The following is a 6,992-nucleotide window of genomic DNA, read 5'->3' as shown; positions in this document are numbered from 1 at the left end:
TTTGGGTTTCCCTAGAAACTCCTCCTTAAACAGAGTCTGAGCTTTTCGGTTCATTCAGTGGTAACCCTCTGTGATTTTATAAGAGCCCTGTTGATGTGGTGGTAAGGTGTGGAGGTAGGAGAAGTGTAATATAATCTTATGATTAGGTCTCAGTCTTTTAATGAGCCTGGGGCCCTGGGCTGTAACTTTCACAAGTGCTTCTCAGCTTCCTGCCCCGACCCGCTGCCCCCCACCCTCAGGTGAGACAGGAAGGCTAGAGGGGGCTGGAGTTGGGTATTTTCTTTCCCCCATGTTGTTTCTCCCCCTGAAAGCAGGAGGAGATTTTTCTTAGATCTTTATCATGAAAACCTGATGAGCTTCCTGGAGGTAAAGCTCATAGAAGAATGGGGGTCCCTCTAAGACTGGGCCCCCAGAAGTTTTCAACTCTCAAGCTAGCTTGCACTCAGTTTCCAGCAGTTTGTCGGTTACAGTTTGTTTTCCTCCTAGATCATGGCTCCAGGGGCTTTTGCTCCTGGTGAGCTGTGGCTCTCTGTCTTCACCTATTTCTCTAGTTTTGGGAGTGTCTCTTTTCCCTGTGACCTCAAGTCTCTGATTGATCTAAAAAGAATGTCTGATTTTTAGTTTGTTCAGCTTTTTGTTGTTGTTCTTGTGAGTATGGAGTGATGACTTCTAAGCTCTTCTCATGTCAGAGCAGAAATCAGAAGACCAGATCAACTTTTTGATATAAAAACTCAAGCTTTTCTTAAGCTTAGAGAATTTATTACCTTTCTTCCATGTTCTCAATTCTGGGAGGATTTCTTGAAATGGTTTTTATATTAGTTATAAGAAATGAGCTCACACGATTATGGAGGCTGAGAAGTTCCCAGATCTGCAGTCTGAAGGCCTGAGAACCAGGAAACCCAATGGTATGGGTTCCAGTCTGAGTCCAAAGGCAGTCATGTACCATCTCGAAGACCATCAGGGAGAGAGCAAATTCTCTCTTTCTTAGCATTTTGTTCTATTCAAGCCTTCAATGGATTGGATGAGGCCTGCCCACATTTGGGAGGGCAATCTGTTCTACTCAATTTACTGATTCAAATGTTAATCTCATCCAGAAATATCCTCACAGATGCATGCAGAATAATGTTTACCCAAATATCTAGGCACCCTATAGCCCAGCCAAATCGACACACAAAATTAACCAAGACAGTCCTCTAATTCAGAATTCACTTTCCTGCAGCACTGAGTCTTCCACACACCATCCCCAAAGCATTTTTAAATTTGACTGTCATATTTACCTCTTGATGCAATCTTTACTGATCTCACATTTCACTCCATTGTCAACCGCTACTGTATTTCATTGACATCATGGTAGCTACTCTATTTCATATAAGAGTGACTTGCTCAACATCAACTGTGTGCTTACTAGTTCTAGGCACTGTACTGAGTCTTTAGATAATTATTTGTTTCATAAGAACCCTCTGAAATTGATATTATTTTTATTCATACTCACTCGAAACAGAGGAGTCAACTTGTTGAAGAGAAGTTGAGAAACTTGTCCAAGGTCACATGTGTTGACTGGGGAAGAATTCAGTACAATTCCAGCAGCAGATATTTATTTGGGCAATAAGAATTGCAATTCAGGAGTCATAGATTCAGGTAGAAACCTAAAGTGTGTTCTGAGGAAGACAAACAAGGTAGGGCTTTACAAAGGCCCCATAAAGGTTTACAGTGAACAGCTAGGGATTGGTTCCAGCATGGAGTGAGTCGGCCTGCCAGCACACAGTTGGTCCTTGGGTTCTATCTGAGCAGATTGTTCTTGGAATGAGAAAATGTTTCAAGATGTGACCTCTGGTGTCAGGTAAAGTTCAAAAGTTCACTTAACATCTGGTGCTGGATGTGGTGAGTGTGCCAAGCCCCACTTCCTTAATGGCTTCCAAGCCCCATTTTAGAAGCCTTGACATATGTTACTCCATTTTGTTATCACTGTCCACACATAGATGCCAAATAGCTGAGCTAGGGCACAGCTCTCTTTTACCTGCTGCCTGTGATCTGAACGGCTGTCACCACAAACACGGCTTCCTCTTGTGTGCTGCTGCTAAAAATAGCTAACATTTAACTGAGCTCCCATCATGTTCCAGGTCCTCTTTTAAGCATTTAAAACCCATTAACTAGGGGCTGGCTCCATGGCCGAGTGGTTAACTTCATGTGCTCCACTTCAGTGGCCCAGGGTTTCTCCGGTTTGGATCCTGGGCGTGGACATGGCACCGCTCATCAGACCCTGCTGAGGCAGCGTCCCACTTGCCACAACTAGAAGGACCCGCAACTGAAATATACAACTAGGTACTGGGGAGATTTGGGGAGAAAAAAGCAAGAAAAAAGAAGATTGGCAACAGTTGTTAGCTCAGGTGCCAATCTTTAAAAAAAAAAAAAATAGAACCCATGAACTTATTTTAACAGAGAAGCTACTAGTGAGGTGGCCACTAATTTCACCCCATTACTAGAGGATGAAATGAGGCACAGAGAGGGTGACTATCTGGGGCAGGCATGTGATGGAGCTGGCATCTCATTGAGATGAAAAGTTAAAGTCTTTCTAAAGTTTCTCCGGTTTCTTGAAGTATTTCTTTTATAGGAGGGCATTTGCTCTCATTCCTCACATCCATCTATCCATTCATTTTTTTTCTCCCCAATAATTCAAAACTCTATGTTGAGAGACTACTTACTGTTCTAGGTGTTGGGATGTAACTGTGCCCTCAAGGAGTTTATGATCCAGGAAAGAGTGAAATTGAACTAGGAACAATAGATTGGAAGATGAATGTTATCGTTTTTTTGAGTAAGATTAGCCCTGAGCTGACTACTGCCAATCCTCCTCTTTTTGCCGAGGAAGACTGGCCCTGAGCTAACATCCATGTCCATCTTCCTCTACTTTATACGTGCGACGCCTACCACAGCATGGCTTTTGCCAAGAGGTGCTATGTCCGTACCCCGGATCCAAACCAGTGAACCCCTGGCCACTGAGAAGCAGAACGAGTGAACTTAACTGCTGCACTACTGGGCTGGCCCTGAATGTTATCTTAAGATGTGAATTTGTGGGAGGGGATTCTCCTTGTCTTTCTCTCTGTTTCAGCTCCAGCCAGGTAGCTAGACCCTCTGTGTGTTCCTGCCCCAGGGGTTGTTTGCTGGGTGGGGAGCAGAAGGTGGAGTCTTTGGGGCCAAGAGTTGAAGGAATAGCCGTTGCCCCAACTCTCACCATGGATCCTCGTTCTATGCAGCTGAGAATATAAGCCCCATCATGTCTGGGAAAGGCATTATCTGTTGGAATTTACACTGGGATGTCCCACCAGGATGGGTGAATTACTTCTCGCCCCTGGGTGAAGGGGAACTACTCAGTCTCCATGGGGTTCCAGGTGTCCTGCTGCAAGCCAGACCTGTTGAGACAGACTATACTTGGAATGGAACAGGCACAACGGAAAGAGGGGAAAAGGTGCTTGGTATGGCATAGCCCGCCCCGAGTCTGTCTCCTCACACTTGACAGTGCTGCCTCTCCTAGCCAGAATGCATGGTATGCACAACCAGCTCAAGTCCCTGTAGCTGCCAACCTCCCTCTCCTCAAGACCAAATGGGCACATTTTGGCTGGTACAATAATTTGGCTGCAGTTTTGTACCCTCCATTGGCCCGGAGGACATTCCAGCACACTTAAAAGCCCTTACTAAACTCACCCAACAAGTCTTAAACTATAGCTGGCAAAGCCTGTCCTTATTCAACATTGAAACATCTCTAATGAGGAAAGCAGTCTTCCAAAATAGATTGTCCTTGCACATTGTGGCTGCCTCACAAGAAGGTGCCTATGCCATCATCCAAATAGCACGTGGTGTGTTAGTACCTGATGAGTCTGCTAGTGTATCATCTTTACTAAACACGTGAGGACAGAAGCAAACGCCCTGAGTGATCCGACCCCCAGCCTAGAGGACTTCATAAATTGGTGGTTTGGATCATGGAGCTCTTGATGGAAAAAATTGTTACTTATTTTGGGAATCATGTCTCCACCTGTGTTTTCTCTTGAATATGCCTATATTGTTGCTCTGGTATCTGCCTCCTGCGCAGCCAGACATCGCTGAAATGAGCCACCTCCACGCTAATGAAATCCCTTGCTGACCGCTCAGGGCACCTTGCGAAGAGGAGGAGTGTAAGATTGCAAGAACCTTCACAAGGGGTTGGGGGTTGGAGGAGCTCATCAAGAAGATGCGACCACTTCAATGCTTGAACACTGTTGGCTGTTTTAATTGTTGCTAGCACAGGCAAACTTTTCCCTCACTTGTGGAGAATTTGGTGGGATTGTTGGCCTTTCTATGACTTCAGGCTTATCTGTACTTTATCTGGCTGAAATGTGCTTCTATTTCTGCCATGTTCAGCCAGAACGGGACAGAAGCTAGTGCTCCTGATTTTTAGACCCGTGTTGTGTCAGTTACATTAAGTGTGTTTGTCAGATTGGCCGTTAGGTCAGATTCCCCAGTTCTCTCACACCCTGGAGATAACAATAACATTTTTCTCCCTGAAATACTACAAAATGGGTAATCTCCTTGCCTCATGTGGAGAAACTGCTCAATGAACAGATTAAGCTAGATTAGAATAGCTGGGTCCCACCGACCCCAAGGGGTCTGTGGATTGAATTCAGGAGACCCACATCCTAGAATGGGAAAAGAGTGGATGTTTGTGTTTACTAACCTCTACCTGAAATATAGAATTTTCTTCAATTATAAATGGCAACAAAAGGTCAAATACTGACCTTTGTAGTATTACCAGAACCTGTGACTTTGTCACTTCTAGAAATCCTGCATATTCGCATGTTGCATTACAGTTGCTACCGATTTCTCAAAATGTCATTTATGCTCATCACTACTTTGCGTTTATGGTAATTAGACCTGCACTAGGGCTTGTTATCTGCTGTGTTAAAGAAGCACGTATATTAGTATAGCCCCCATTCGTTTAATAATTGGATAAATGAATCTAAATATAATTGGTTTTCTTTGTAATTCTATGTATTTTACCTTGTGAATTTGGGAAGAGGGCCATAGGCTTTACCTGATACGCTTCAGGGCACAAAAAAATCGCTAACCTTCAGACGTTGGAAAACTTTCTAGGTAAGAGCGCAATATCCAGTTCGACCACAAGAGGGAACTATTTCCCAACGAATGTTTTAAAAGAGCACGGCAGGGATTTTTCTAATTCCCTCAACTCTTGTTCTAAAATTGGTTCAAGTTTCCTTCTTTACTGTTAGCGATGTAATTGGGGCCCGGTGATGAGGCTGTAGCTGACACCTCGCCAAGAGCTGATGCATCCTTGTATTGTGAATCGAGGAAGATGCGATTCGAAAAAGTGAGTCTCCCACGTTCTAGTGAGAAGTGAAGTTTAGCGCCCCCAGTGGGTTTGCTGTCGGCGTCCCCTGCCCCCCGCCCTCCCCTCCCCTAGAGGAAACCTTGTAAAGCAGAGTATATTTGGTTTGTTATTTTGGTAGGAACAGACCCTCTCTCAGGGTAGAAACCTAGCTGAAGGTTTTCCATGAATTCAGTGGCTGTTAAAAGGTGTTGTGTTTGCGTGTGGGAGCGGGGAGGGGGCGGAGGCGGGAGATGGTGCAGGAGGGAGCGAGATCAGAACTTCATAGGCGGAGAAAGGCCGTGATCCTATAATAAAAACCCAAGGACCTAGCCAGACCTTCCACTTGGTTGTGCAGTGGTTGCCCCAGGGCTGATTTTAATGGGAACAATTTCACACGTTCCTTGTCCTTTGGCCACATCAGCACATAGGTCACTGTATATATTTAGGGCACAGAATAGAGGTCTTAAGTGTCTAATTGCAAAGGGCAACAGCCACTTTTACAAGTCAGCATCGAACCAAGGAATAGCTCTCCAAACATTTCCCTTACTCGCCCTGCAATAGGTTCAGGCTGAACGAAGCGGGCCAAAATGTCTACCTGGGCGGAGTCGCTTACTAACCACCCAGTAGCTAGTTCTGTGTTTGAACTTCCCGCAGTGACTCTAATATTAACATTTGTTACACTATCTGCTTTTCTGACCTTTAAGGATTGTTGGCTGTTATTTTTGCACTTTTAATTATGAGTAACACTTTCATTCATTCCTTCATGCCTGCATGCATTTATCCAGTTGTTTTTGAAAACCACCCTTTCAGGCTCCATCCTGGATGCTGCGGCCCCAGGACAGGACCTGACCCAAGCGCTATGGGTCGCTGGTGACTCACAGAACGCTTGGCACGTGTTGGGTAAATGTGACTACTCTGAATGGGGTCCTTTCATGTATGTCTACAGCATGACCATGGGGCAACTTGTTGATTCTCTCTGAGCCTCAGTTTCCTGACATACAAAATGGGAATAAGATTACCTACCTCCCAAGATTATTGTGAGAATTAAGAAAATGAAGGGTGTACACACCTAGCACCCTGCCTGGCTATTTTTATCGAGGCTCTAGTTTTGTTCTTTGAGCACGCGGTGAACACGGGGTAGGCAAATGTTAGTAGCCAAGAATGTAAGCATCCTGCTTCACGTGATGGCACTGGTACCTAGCTGACAACCTTCATTAAAGTGCCAGTAGAATTATTTTGTGAGATGACAGTGTGACAAAAGGGTCAAGAGCATGGGTTCTACAGCTGGATGGCCTGAGCTAAGTCCCAGGTCTGACACTTATCAGCTGCAAGACTTGAATCAAGTTACTTAGCCCCTTTGTGCTTCAGCGTCCCCATATTCAAAATGGGAGCAGTAATGGCACTTTCTGCATAAAGTTATTATGAGTTAATGCATGAAAAGCAGTTGGAAAGGTTCCTGGGACATAGTAAGCACTCAGAATTATGAGCTATTGTTATTGTTGTTATTTCCCTAGGCCACTTGTTAAATGTTCTCTGATGATGAATTTAAAGGGTTGTGTGAATCTACTAGACAGTCTAGATCAGTGGTCTTACGTCCCTGGATCCTGTTTCTCAACATGCTGTGATGAGAATGGGT

General features: G+C 44.7%; 1 long non-coding RNA gene across 1 annotated transcript in view; it reads left to right on the top strand.

Moving 5' to 3' along the window:
- Positions 1-5,179: 5,179 nt before the first annotated feature.
- Positions 5,180-6,992, top strand: part of LOC139075970 (uncharacterized) — a 100,570-nt gene continuing 98,757 nt past the window's right edge. The window contains exon 1 of the long non-coding RNA XR_011527064.1: positions 5,180-5,356. This is a non-coding gene — a long non-coding RNA (uncharacterized lncRNA). The remainder of the gene's footprint in view (positions 5,357-6,992) is intronic.

Source organism: Equus przewalskii, chromosome 15 (genome assembly GCF_037783145.1).
Source record: "Equus przewalskii isolate Varuska chromosome 15, EquPr2, whole genome shotgun sequence".
In the NCBI taxonomy this organism is placed as follows: domain Eukaryota; kingdom Metazoa; phylum Chordata; class Mammalia; order Perissodactyla; family Equidae; genus Equus; species Equus przewalskii.
The sequence above is the reverse complement of the archived record's forward strand: the minus strand, read 5'-3'. Positions and strand labels throughout refer to the sequence as shown.